Source organism: Onychostruthus taczanowskii, unplaced genomic scaffold (assembly GCF_017590055.1).
Source record: "Onychostruthus taczanowskii isolate IOZ18803 unplaced genomic scaffold, ASM1759005v1 scaffold82, whole genome shotgun sequence".
Classification (NCBI taxonomy): Eukaryota; Metazoa; Chordata; class Aves; order Passeriformes; family Passeridae; genus Onychostruthus; species Onychostruthus taczanowskii.
In genome coordinates, this window is record NW_024506112.1 from 4,958,541 (window position 1) to 4,972,953 (window position 14,413).

Genomic DNA, 14,413 nt, shown 5'->3' on the forward strand with positions numbered 1-14,413 from the left:
ATTTAACCTTTCTACTCCAGCCTGTAAAGTTGTACACTTTTTTGGTGCTGGGGAAGAAGTGTGGTATCCAGCTCAGATATTTGGGGGCTATTTTTTTTTTTTTTTTCTGAAACCTTTTGTTTAGTAGAGTTTGGGGGCTTTTGTTTGTTTGTTTGAGGGGTTGTTTTTTTTTTTTTTTTTGGGGGGGGGGATGGGTGGGGAAGAGAGGAATTTCTGGATTGTGTTTTGGTTTTGGATACAAATCTGTTTTATCCTGCAACCTGCCCTCAGCCTGGGGGCTGTTGTGTTCAGGAGTCTATCGGTGAGGTAGCTACAACTGTCTCATGATGGAGTCCTAAGAAAGCAATTCCAGATCATCCTTTTCACCATAATCTGTGCTTTCATGGGAGGAACAGAAAGTTAAAAATCACAGGCTCTGATTTTTGTTCAGAAACTACTCCTATTTCCTTTTTCTCAGGAATGCAGATAGAGCAGTATGTTGTGACATGGAAACATGGGAACTGCCCTGCCTTTGTAAATATTGATGTTGTTCTGAAAGAAAGTTGCATAAAAGAGAAACAAACTGAAATTCACATTCAGTTCTTGTTCATTCTATTCCTGACTCTAGTGTGTATCTACAAAGTGACCACTGTAAACCTACCCAGATCCATCAAGTCTTACAAGCATTGTACCAGAACTAGAAAAAGGAGGTGAAGCAAGCCCTTGGGGAATTCAGCAGTTCATTAGACTGCGAGCTGGAGTTTTGGGGGTTTTTTTCCTAATATCATTACTCTTTCCTTTCTTGTGCTCTTTTCCTAGGCTTCTTAAAGCTCATGGATCCACTGTCAGGGCTAGACTCTGACCCTGTTGCTGTGTTTGGGTTCCTTTCTGCTGGGGCCAAGAGCTCTAAACCGGACATGCTGCAATTCTGCTTCTCCTCTGGGTGGTCCACGTGGCACACATCCTGAGCAGGCTAACCTTGGGGTGTGGGCTTTTCTTACAGAAGAATTGTGGATGGGGACAGGAAAAGTAGCTACCTCTGCTCCCCTGCCTTTCTCATGAGGAAATCTCCTGCCTTGAAATGTAAATAGTAGGTTTTCATTCAGGACCAGGTCCTTTTACCTGCCTTCAGCTTTGTGCCACACCCCTTGATGAAAATGGAAATAGTATCTCAGCTGTTTTCCACTCTCAGGAAGAAACACATTTCTGGCACAGCCTTTCTTCTAGCACCAGTCTTGTGGGCACTGAATATATGGCCCTTTCCTTCTTAGAAGGGGGTAAATTAAAAAAGAGATGCAGAAGTTTTCTCAAAATTCCCAAACCAAATTATTTTTTACTTCATTGGGGCAAGAAACACAGGGAAACGTCTTGTACACCATCCACAGCCTTAACAGCAGACCTGCACCCCATTGCCTGCAATCCCTTATAGCTTTTTAGCATCCTTTGAGCTACAAGTTATTTCATAGACCTGGGCTCCAGTCTAACCTGAAAGCTGTCTGTCTGCATTGCCATGATACAACACCCAGCTCCTCTTGAGCTGCAGTTCACCTCTGTGACTTACAGCAGTGTTAGTCTCCTTCCTTCCTTCCTTCCTTCCTTCCTTCCTTCCTTCCTTCCTTCCTTCCCTCTCTTCCTCCCCCTACATGCCATTCCTCCTCATAGTTGCAGCCAGACACACATCCTATTCACCTCCCTCATACCTGCCCCTCTTGATTTCCACATGTGCAACCCATCCCAGCTCCCTGACAAAGGCGGGTGCTTCACTGCTTGCCAGCTACTGTGGAATTCTTGTATCAGTAAAGGGAAGGACCAGGCACAAACTGGTTTTTGTGTACTGCAAGAAAAGACACCTGAGAACTGCTAAAAAGTGCAATCTGCCAGCAAAAATCAGAGTAAATCCCTCCATTAGAATTCCTTGCTTTCATCCAATATTACTGAAAACTACTCTCCTTTAGTTTGAAAGGAAATGCAGTGATTACCCCCTATTACAGACACCTACAAATATTTACTAAAATAATGTAGCAGAGGGATTTTTTTGAAAGTTATCACAGCTTAAACATTCCCATTACTTTGAATGTGGTTTGATTCTGCTTCAGGTACAGATGCTTTCCTGATGCTTCCTAGGCAGGAATCCAGATTGCTGATCCCCAATTATGCCGACTCCCAGAGGGCTCGATCCATCACTGATGCGAGTCAACAATGCAGCTCTGCATTTGATAGGATGCTGCCAGATGAGAAACAGCAGTGCCCAGGAAAAAGAAAGCGCACAGGGAACCTTATTGTCTCGATACTGGGACTCTGACAGGACAGAGATGGAGAGCTCTGAAATCTGGGTCCAAAGAGCTGGCTGCTAGAACAACCTGGATTTCCTTAGATCAACTCAGTACCTCCAGGTGTCTCTCCCCTGTGACTGACAGCCCATGTCAGTTCTACAGTTTCATTTCTTTATGGTTCTTAAGAACCACCCGTTATTGGAGGGGGACTGGAGTGGCTTTTACCCTGTGAATGCTGTATGAATCTAAATGTCAAGCCAGAGATGTCATGCCAGCAACTAACAAGGGGCTTTAGAATAAGCATTCCCTGGCCAGTGCACAGTAAAGCATGGGCTCATTCACCTAATCAGCTTTTGGGCTCCTCAGTGCTAAGGTTGCATTCTGTTTTTTTCAAATGGCATTGCACCAGCACTCTTCTGGGGCAGCTACTCAGAAAGTGTATTTGTTCTTTCAGGGTTTGCATGCCCCCCACCCCTCCAAAAAAAAAACAAAAACAAAACAAAACAAACAAAAAGTACCCTGTGAGAAAGATTTGAATCGCTGCTGCTAGTTCAGGATGCCTGACAATTTTTCTTTCCTTTTGGGACCTATATTCAGAGACTTCTCCATTTGTCAAGTTTTACCTCTTTGATCTAAAAGTTCCCTATTTGAGAAGTATGCAGTCTATAAAACCATTCACCTGGTTTCCAGAGTCCACTCTTAACTAGCACATTTTCTGTGCTAAAATAATAACTATCTAAAAACTACTTTTCTAAGGAGCTGTAATGCCTTTGCACTTACAAGCAAAAAGTTTGAAATTTGGTCATCATGAATATACCTCATTTGGCTAAACTACATATATTTCTGAGTTATAAGAAAGAAATCTTAGTTCACACACAAGAGAATTGCTAGAATTGCAATAGGGAAAAATTCTCTGAAGTGTGTAATTCTGGCTGATCTTTGAATAAGGTTCCTTCTGTAGATACACTACCTGCACTGGAACTGCTAAGTGGTGTGACAGTAGCAAAAGGTCAGCATCACCCACAGAGTATTCAAATTTAGTGATCTCTTTTACCAGATTATCAAAGCAAGGAAGACATCCCACAGAATGGAGACCAACTCATTGATGCTTGAGAAGCACATGGATATCACAGAGAGAACCTGGACAAATAGGGAATTTGAAATTTCAGTTTTGGAATATGGTTGTGTGGAGCTGGGACAACTGTGTGAAGGAAGAAAAGACTGATGCTGAGAATGGACCAGGGACTAAATGAGGAAATAATCCTGGGGGAGATGAGTATGCAATCAGACATATGTACAGAACTGGTACAGTAAGGATTTAATGGATAAGCTCAACTCAGGCATCTTCTAGATTTTCAGTACTTTAGTCTGTGACCTTTGCAAACATTCTGGAGGTTCTATCTCCTTGGCTTGGCTGCTTTTTAAATTTTGGTACTTGTCTTGGAAGTGACAGGTTTTGTTTTAACCCTGTATGTAAGTTTTTGATAAGCTAGTTCCACTTTCACATTTAGTAAACTGGGGAGAGTAAAGACTTAATTAAAAAGCAGAGTTTTGCCAATTTAACATCATCTTCAGATGAATGACAGCTGTCTCATGTCAGGTTTTCATATAACTGTGATCAAACACCTCTGGTAAAACACAGTAATGAAAAATCAAGCTCATATCACTGAGCTGTGACTTTGGTCCTGGGATGCCCAGGATAGCTACATCAAACTATTCCAGGTTCTGTTGGTCTGGAAGAGCATCTGAAAGCAAAGTAGTAAATACATCAAACTTTTTCAGTACCTCATAAAACAACAAAAGAAAAAGTAGGGTCTGCTTCAGGTAATTTCTATAGGAAGGAAAATTTCAGTGAGCTTTTTCTCTAGAGAAAAGTCTTTTCTCTGTAGTTGTGATGTTGCATAGCTTTGGCTACCTTCTCACTGAAATAGCCTGAGATGCTGCTTTCATCTCAGTTCTCACACTCTGACAAAAGACATGTATATTTTACTATCCAGTTTTGTTAATGCTTTGCTCCCCTCATCTGTTGTCACACTTTCACTGTTAAGACTAGTCTGAAATAAGCTTATGTTTCTAAATACTTGATTTCACATACTGCTACTATTTATGGGTAAGGCTTCCTTAGGAAGAATGACAATCACTCATGACTCAAAGATGGTCTCAATGCCAGAAGCACTTTGTATCCTTCTATAGGCCATCATTTTGACTTACAATAAGCACCAGCAGGCAGTGGATGGCCATTTCCTTTACTGTTCCCTAAGGTCATGTTAATCATCCTTCAGCTTTACTGTCAGAAGGCATAAAAATGGGACTCCACTGCTGCACAGTGTAGGACTGATGGATGACCCCAGAGAGTACTGCTGATCCTCTGCTGATGTCCCCAGAACCTGCTTCTTTCTCTGATTTCAGAGGTATTCCACAGATGAATAGGGGTGCAGAGGCCAGCTGGTGGTTTAGAAGGTGCTGCAAGTAGCTGGATGCTGACAGCACAGTGCCTGGCACTTAGGAGACCACAGCTAAGCACCTCCTTTGTAAGGCAGGACATGCTGCAGCAGGCATTGTCTCACAGAGAAGGAAATTGCTGAGGTTTAGATAATACCAGTTTCCATCATTTTACCACCGTTACCACAGTTCCCTGAGTGCTTTTCAATATTCAACTACTTACAGCTGTGGACCCAAAGGTTCAAGAAAGAGGATGCTGGGAAAGGGAAATGATATTATAGATGTCAATGTGTGGTCAAAAGAATACACTACAATCCCAAAAATGGCAACAAAATGTGAGCTACTGGACTTGGGAAGAACAAGAACGAACACAGTGAAAAGCAAACACAAAAAAAACCCCAAAGACTGACAAGAGCCAAAAAAATATGGATAAAAAAAAAGTATTGTGATGATTTAACAGGAAAATCAGGGCAGAACAAGACACAGAAGGCACCACAAGGGACATGAGCAAACTTTCTTGTTCCAACAAGATAGCTATCCTTTCTCACGCATGTGCAAGCCTGTCCAAATGTGCTGTCACACAAATATTTTAAGCTGCTCTCTCCTGCCAGCAAGAGTTGTTATGATGGCAGCCGGTGCTGTGCTGCTGAGATGAGCCCCCAGAGAAAGCCCTCCCGCCTCTCACTCGCTGGTGTGCCGGTGTGATTCCCTGCCACTCCTGGCACAGCGTCCTACGTGCTCGGAATGGTGGGCACGTTTCGCTGAGTGCTCCAGCCCTTCCAGAGTGTAACTTTAGCCCCCTTGAGGAGTCACATACCTGCTTTACACTGCGTCTGCAGAACAGAAGAAACAAAGCCCCGAGCGCAGAAATCTTGTTAAAACGTGCTATAGGCAGACCAGGAGATTTTATCAGCCAATTGAACAAGGACCAATATACCTGCACTCTTGAACATTTGTTTGTTATCACTGCTCTGCTGAATCTGCTTCATTCCAAGTTGCAGAAGCGTTACTCTAGGCAGATGACAGGAATGCCCATTGTTAAATAATGTTATTATTTTATTACTCTTGGTTCTTAATGGCCCGAGACATTTTAGGTGACAATTGAGATCAAGTAACAGGGTTAGTTCTTTTATACCTGGACTGTATTTTGTTACAAAATAAATGTTCTCTCAATATTTTTGTATGTCAGTCTGTCTGTCTATAAATCTATAACACCTGTGCAAACACTTTAGGGTAGAACTCCACATACTCAGTATGTGAAGTTCTCCTTAACACGAGCCCATTTACTATTCAAGTTTGCTGTTACACAAAGCAATAAACTGACCACAAAACAATTGGCCTTATAGATATAAAGTGAAGATTAAGGCTTTAATCAACAGTATTGTCAAAGTATCTAGAAGAAATTAGTTTATCATGCATAGCAAAGATGGGTTTCTTGAGACTTCTAATGAAAGCTGATATAGCCATTATCTGATTACTGTAACATACACTCAATCATTAATACAAAAGTCCTCTTTAATGATCTTCATTTTATGCCCACAGCCATCCTAGGAGGAAGCCAGGAGGTGGGAAGGGTAAAGTAGTGCTTCTTGCTTTTGTTTATGCCAATTCTAATGGGGTTGTGACACTGAAGAATGCTAATTTGAGACTGATGTGTATTTCTTGGCCCTGATCACAAGATGTGGGTCAGACTTATGAGAGTTCAGCAGTATTTGATGTCCTGAGGGCAAGATGATGCTATTCAAGATGAATATAGAGGCTGTGCTGGTCTTCTCCAGTCCCAGGGATTGCCAGTTGGCCCATTAAGACAGTGTAAATCCATGTTCTCTATTGCAGCAGTGCTGAACCAAGTCCTGCTATGAGAAAGGAACTGTGCCCTGGCATCAACATGGAAGTGATGATCCTGCTCTTCAGGAGAAAAACCATGGAGAAAGTAAAGATGCGTAAGGGGTCTGGTAATTATTTCTCAAGTTTCTTATTGCAAACTGCACACTGTTGTGATTTTGCTGCTGGCTTCTGCTAGTAATTTGTTCTCGGGTTTTAAAGAATAGATCCCCAAAAAAATTTGTTAGCATCTGTCTCAATCAAAACAGAAGAAGTCACAATAAAGAAACTATCTTTCAAAAAAGGTGAGGACTGTGTTCTCTGAATGTAGATTTTTTCAAATGACTTTGGATTTTGCAGATTGTTGTCATTATCCAGCTATTTATGAAGAAGCATTATTGCTGTCTTTGTCATCAAAAGAGCCTTGAGAACACTGTCTGTCACCTAGGATTAGTATTGCCACAAAATAAATGTTCTCTCGATATTTTTGTAGATGCTTTCACAGGTCTCTAATGTTTCACATTAGAGAACCTGAGTCCCACTATTATTGTAAATTAAAATTATTTAATAGTGCTGCCTGTGAAAGAGTGTTGTTTTTACAGTTGTCAAATGTCTCAAACATTGATAATTTTGTTTAACAATACATTATTTTCCTTTAGTTCTTCTAGGCATACTGCAAGTATTATCTTATGATTCTTTAAATGTCTGTTATTGTAAAAGTAGTAGTATGCCTAAAATAGGTATTGATTTTGCATCCATAAAAGCAAGATACTGAGAAAGCCAATTATCTGTTTACCTCAGAAATATTAATGTCTTTATGCACCATGCAATGCACACTGCAAGGTGTAACTCTTTGGACATACTGTGCATCTTTTTAAACCTGTAGGTTAAATGGTGAATAGTCTTGAATCAGGAATTAAAAGTATCATTCAGGAAGTCTTCTAAATATCTTGACTTTAATGACAGGAGCATTTTAGCCTTTCTTTTTGTTAAAGCCTCAGAATTAGCTTTCTGTTGGTCACCCTCCCCCACATAATTCCTTCTCCTTTCTGGAGATTCTCAGCTGCTAAAACACACCCTTGCCAAATCTGCTGCAAACTGTGGACAAAAGAGAAAGTTCAATGAAACAGGAACACTCGAGTTTTCTGTTTGTGCCATGTGACTGTAAAACAATGGAATTGCAGAATACACACAGAGTATGTAAAAGAAATTAATCTTTAAAAAATGTATGTTTTCACACATTGACAGGGGTACTAAACTCCCATGTTTTCCTACCATATGAAACTTGTCACTGTGTATAATTCTATCCACATTCCCGTGGTTCACTTCCTGCTACAGTCATGACAAATGTCCTTTTATATTTAGGAATTTTAGGGTCATTCATCTTTCATTTCTGTTATCAAATCTGTATTTCAAATATCTTCTGCATCCTGCTCATTCCAGTGTGATGTATGAATCTACAGATAATATATGCACCCCATGCTTATACCCACAGAAGCATCCAGAATTGAGTTCACTGTTCTCTTTGTCTGATATTCTTCCTTGACCACTGCACCCCACAGCAATCCCTTCAGCACCATCAGTTCACCTAAATTTCCTCTGCTTTTGATCCAACTCAATAAACCCATCAATTTTTCCTAGAAAAACACTGGAAGTTTATGAATGATTCTTGCTTCCAACAAATATCTGTATGTACATATGTACATTTACATATATACAGTGGCCATTTGCTTGTGCTGTGATCCTTGGGGAGACCAAACCTGAGCTGTCAATAACATAACCTGCTTTAGAGTACAGGTCACAGATAAGTCTGACTGGCATCTTAATGATTCTTATCTCTCTCTCTTGACTCAGATTTATATGTTAGGAGGTGAAGACAGGTGAGATGAGTCCAACCCATACTGCTGAAATGTCCATTTGCAATAGGAAGGCTCATGCATCAAATGCTGTAGGGTGTGCAGGGAAACGAGGTTTCCAAAGCACAATCTGAGACTGATCCAGAGAAGACCCAAAACTAAAATACTGATCAGATTTTAGGCAAACATAATTTAAGAAGCAATACAATTATTAAGGTGGCAAGCAATGAAAAGGGGAAGAGAGAAGATATGAGCATTAGTAGGACAGTCATATGTTACCAGCAACTACGCTCAGTGGGGTGGTAGTGAATCAAAGTGGTTTTGGTTACTACTAGGTCTGGTTCATGTATGATCCCTTTAACCATAAATAAGGTCATCTCTCAAATTACCTATCAAGCTAGGTTCCTTTGGCAAGGTGTTTCCTTCAGGCATTGCAGTGAAAAGTTTGTTTTGAAGAGGGATTTAAAAGGCAGATGCAGCTGGCATGGATTAGAGATCCTTATGGAAAGAAAGAAAATCTTGTCATGGGAAGGAAAGGTGGACATGATTTGACCCACTGGTCTTTCTTCTATCTAGTGGAGACATCACATCCATCACTTTAGAAGAGCCTGCTCCAGTTGTGAGATTTCACCATATTAGCCATTTCCAGGAATTTCTAGTTTGCAATCTTGCTCTCTTCCTCCATCAAACACCTATTAACATTTCCCTCACAGTAAATCTTGCCACCAATGTGAATAAATATATTAAGAGTAATGTGTAGTATAGTTATTATAGTAATATAGTATATAGTAATATAATGAATAGTTATTGCAAGTACTCCAGCCTAGCCTGGACACTTCAGGAAGTTTCACAATCCATTCATGGACAGCCACAATGTGTTGTACTTTCCTTCAACCCTCACAAGTTCCTCACTCACAATATTTAGAAGGAAGAAAGAAAGGGAAAGAGGGAACATGCAGAAATATATGTTGGTCATAAAAAGCAGACAGGCTCCAGAAAAATAACCTAAAGAGCTAGTTTTCCCATTGTAACAGTTTGCTCTGGTTCAATTGCATTTTTTCTGCTTGCTGTTTCTTTTCTCTGTAGCTTTTCAGTTTTTGCAGTTCAACAGATCAAGAGTTCTTCCTTACCATGTTTCCACTTACTGAATTTAAAAAAATTATACTTTCAATATCATATATACCATTATATTTAGGAAATCTCTCTTGTCTCTACGTAACTTAAATGACAGGATGTTTCCTCCCTGTTTTATGTGATTCTAATTGATTATATATTTTGCCAATAATGTAATTAAAAAGACAAAAATCACAGTTATTCCAGAGTGAGAAGCTGTCCTAGAGCTTTACATCACCCTGATTTGAGGTGCTGGAGAAGTCAATGATATAATTAAGAAGGTTTTGCAGTCTTCATAAACATTCCAAGGTTATTCTCCCCAGACTGGTGGTTTTTTTCTTGCCTTTCCACTCCAAGCCCTGTACTTGCCCATACATGCCACAGGGAAAATGGAACCCTCACAGGTGATTTCTGCTGTGCTCCCAGCAATCTCTGTTAGCTGGACAAAGGATACTGAGGGCAGCTCTAATTCACTCTTTCCTTTTTATGTGGTGTAAAGGAGCAAAAGGGCTGAAAGTCTCACCTTTTCTCTCTTTGTTAAGGATAATCTATTCAGAGCTCTCAGCACAGAAGCATCTAATACTGTGTGTGTGTTGTACGAGGGAAAGAGTGTTACTTCTTGCATTGCTGGGAAATCCAAACACATTTAAGTCAAAGACAACCAAGTTTTGAACCCCCACTGCAGTTTCCATCTTGGAAGAGGAATTGCCTTAAGAGGTACTATTAAAGACTGCCCAATAAGGGATTTATGGAGATCAGTGTTGTACACTGGGTATATCTTTTAAAAGGGCTTTATAAATTGCTAGGAAGAGTCTTAGAATACACAGGAATATGCATATACACACGTCTCTAATAACACTAATTCCTCTGGTCCTTTTTACCCAAAAGGATTTCTCTTGTAGGCTATGAAATAGACCCAGCAGGCAGGGAAGTCTGCTGGCTCAATAGCAGCGATAAAAGTTAGATATCATAATGCTTCCATTTCATTAGGAAGCTATCTGTCTCCTGGTTGTGGCTGGTTATGACCCAGGAAAAGTGGATGTAAGGCTTGACATGGTATAGAAAACATAAGCTATGTATTAATGGTCACAGGCTGTTTCTCTCACAAGGACAGTTCTCTCAGTTCCAGTTGTACATTTTTTGACTTGGCAGTAGTAGGAAAATAAATAGATGATTCAGTTGCTGTAATTTGTAAAAAGCATCAACAATTTTAACCTGTATTTTTCCCTTCAGTCATACTCTCATCTCAGTTAAATCTTCTTGTTTGATGTTTTCCTTCACTCTGACCATCCTTTAAAGCACTTGAGATGAAGTCAGGTAGAGAAGCAGAATATGGTATCCTCTGTGTACACCCTAACAGCCTCAGCATACATCAGTAAAGGGAATGGATTACTTCCCCATTCAACCTAAACTCATTTTTGCCCTCAAGTGCCATATGCATAAGGCAGACTAAGGACTAGGGAGGATCTAGTGACATTACTGTACAGCTATGGTTTGGGCTAGCATTTAGACCAGCCATAGCAGATAATCAGACAGATAAAGGTTTTGATTTAGGTGTTTGTGTGTTGTGTGTACAGTCTATGAGCCCATCTAACTCAGTCTCCCCAGTATCATTTTGGTGAGGGGGTTGACAAGTGCAGTGTTTCTCCTCGAGTTCCAGGTTGAGAACCATATCTTAATAAGATATTAAAGCTTTCCCTGCAAAGCCTAGCTACTTTTTCCACATGTAGAAGCTATATTAATGTTCAGTCATATTGCTCAAGAAGAAAACAATACATCTAGCTAATCCCACGTATTCACTTTGCATTATACCTTGCTTCCCATTTGTTATAAATATCTCTCCCTCTGCAATAAATTGATTATTCTTTTTTCTTTTCAGTTTTTCTGATTCCAAACCTCTAGCTAAGCTTGATTTGCTGCTTCTGTTGGTCCACCTAAACTGTGTCATGTGTATTATACCTCAGGGTAGATCATTAATTCTTACCTCTTTGATTTAGCTGCCCTCTCAGTCAGATTCCTGCATCATTTTATCTCCCTCAATTTTTTTCTGCCAGTTTGAAACTCAGCTTTGGTTCTGCCTCCTTAAACATTAGAAGAAAGTACATTTCTTTTTCTTTGACCTCATTTTCTCACCTGACAACACTCAGCTTTTTTACTGATGTCTCCCCAAATCATGGTTTTTTCCATTTAGTACTAAGGTTAGCATTTCTGTGTTTCAGCAAAAGCAGCTATTTGTGTTCCTATGATGTTCAGAGTCATCCTATGTGTCTGCCTGTGCAATTCTGAGTTCAGTGCCAAAACAATTTGGGAATTTGTATTAAAGCTAGAAAGCCTTTCTACTATCTTGATAGCTTAGCTGTATTTGCTGTCACAGTATTAACACGAGCCAGTTGTTTCTGCATTCCTCAGTACGTTTCTGTGTAATCTCTTGTGCTCTGTATCATTGCTGGTCACTGGTTTCTAATCAAACATTTTCATATGCAATGATACATTCATCAAATAGCTGGTAACATTTCTGCTACTATACAAAAAATCAGGCTAAGCTTTCTAAGTAACTTTCAGGCTAAATCTACAGTTGAACCATTTTCATATTCAATTCAAAACTATCCTCCTTCACATTTTACTCATTTATTCCAAGTTCACATTCATACTCTCCTCAGGGTCATGTCCAACACTTCACAACATTAGCAGTCCTTTCAGCTGTTAAGGAACCAAAGTTAAGGTAATGTATCTTTTATCAAATACTGCCACCAAAGCTTAATTGTTCATGCTCTTCATCTTAGATGGTCCACAATTGCTTGTATCAGTAGTTTTAGCTCTGTGTAATACTCAACAAACCACCACATCCACTGCAGATTCATCAAAAATCCCATCTGATTTAACAAAAGTGGAAGCTGGCTTGGCAGCCTTGGAGATCAAAGTACACGAATGTATTTACAGGAGCTGAACATGAAACTGTTACACAATCTTCGAGTGTATAACTTTTTATTCTGGAAGCCCTCTTTTGCAGGTCAGTCCTTCAGTGCCAGTACCCATTTACTCCTTTTGAGTCCAGAGAGCAGATCATGTGCTAGCTATGGTTATTATTTTGTTTCATTTTGTATATACCTATTCATCTTCAACCCTTATCAATGCACCCAAACCACATCAAACTGCATCAATCTTTAGTTACTACTAAAGGGAGCCACCACAATACTGACCTCTTCCATCTTCACAACCACCATCTGCTTTTTAAATTAATGTATAGAAGAGAATAATTTTTCTCTAATAAAAACCCACAACTTCATCTACTACATAGCTTAAGAGCTCATTTTCACTGAAGCACTTTGCAATCCTACTTACTATGCACTGTAGAAATTTGTGCCTGGGAAGATTTTGTTCTCCTTTAAGAGTTTGTCTTTTGAGTACGGCTTCAGTGCACAGGAAAAACAGACTGTGATAAGGAACCAGAGGTGATAAATGCAAAAGGGTTTAATAGAACAGCAAATATCTCAACTTGCCATTTGATCTTTGAGTCAAAGAGGAGCAGTCCAAAAACTTCATGATAAAGGCTTTAGGGAGAGCAGCACAGGAAGATGAAATGTCATTTAGTTGTTTTGACTGGATGAGACCACACTTGCCAGAGCAGGCAACGGGCAGGTTACTGTGAATGCTATGACCAGTACAGAGCAGGCAGAAGTTACTAGGTTTGGGCACATGTGGTGTGACAGATGGAGTGACACCATCCTGCAGCCCTGGTAGGGTACTTTTCCTGTTCTGCCTCCCTTCTGACCCTGACACTTCTTCCTGGGTGTGCTTGGCCATGCTGTGATCACCAGTGCTCAGAACCTCAGCTGAACAGGCATTCTGGCTCATGGGAGAACGTTCCCTGTATTATCTTGGGCTTTGCATTACTGTAATGCACTAAAGCTTTTATTTTATTTGTTTTGGCTGGAGAGTGGGTGTGGATTAACAGTGCATAATACTGATTTACTCCAAGGCTGTTGTGTGATCTCCAGCTTTACAATCCAGCTATTGATAGGAATTTACCAAAGGCCTTGCACCTCCTGCAGCTGGGACTAAATTTTCAGAAGATTTCTTCTCCCTTGTAAGCACCTAAATAAATGTCAAGATTTTCCCAGAGCTCTACATGTTCAGTGCTGTGTGGACTGGCACTATGAGATTGGTTCTTGAAAGAGTCCTGTGAAGTGGGGATTGTGCTACTTACTATTTGTGGTGCTTTTAAAAATGAGCCTTAAAATCATTCCCAGTATTTTCAGTCATTAGAGATCATAAGGAGTTATGTGCCACATAAATAATTACATCTCTGCCTGCCCCTCTCTCTCTGCAACTCTCTGTACAGAAGATACTTCTTTCCTAACAGAGACTGGCTCACTAATCTGACACTGAATCCCTGCAATTCATAAAGGGCTCACCAGAGGTAGTGGGGAAGACTGGATCTATAACACAGCTGGCAGAGATGCTTGAAGCAGTGGCCTCCTTTCCACAACTGATGCTTTACTTTGGGATCCATGCTAGTGAAGGATCCCGAGTCTGTAAAGGTTATTATTTATGCCATTATGCCAGTCATATTGCGCAAATACATTCAAATAAATTAGTTTTTCTAAAATTTGAACCAATTCCTGAATTATGAAGTAGTCTGCATTCAAACTTTTTACAGTATTGCCTGGTTCACAGTTTGAAGGAAGAATTTCACTATGTAGGAATGCCACATTAGTTTTACATTTAATGGTGATATTTCACTGCTTCCAAAACTTTTCACACTATCTCATTTCTTGTAGTCATTCCCATTTCTTGTAGCCATTCCCATGTCATTTTTTTATCTGCCAAGATGACATGTTCAAAGAGCTTTAGCAAAGCTTGTATGGAAAACTTGTATGAAAAATCAGATGTTGAATAGCACTTCCCAAATGCGAAAGAGATAGA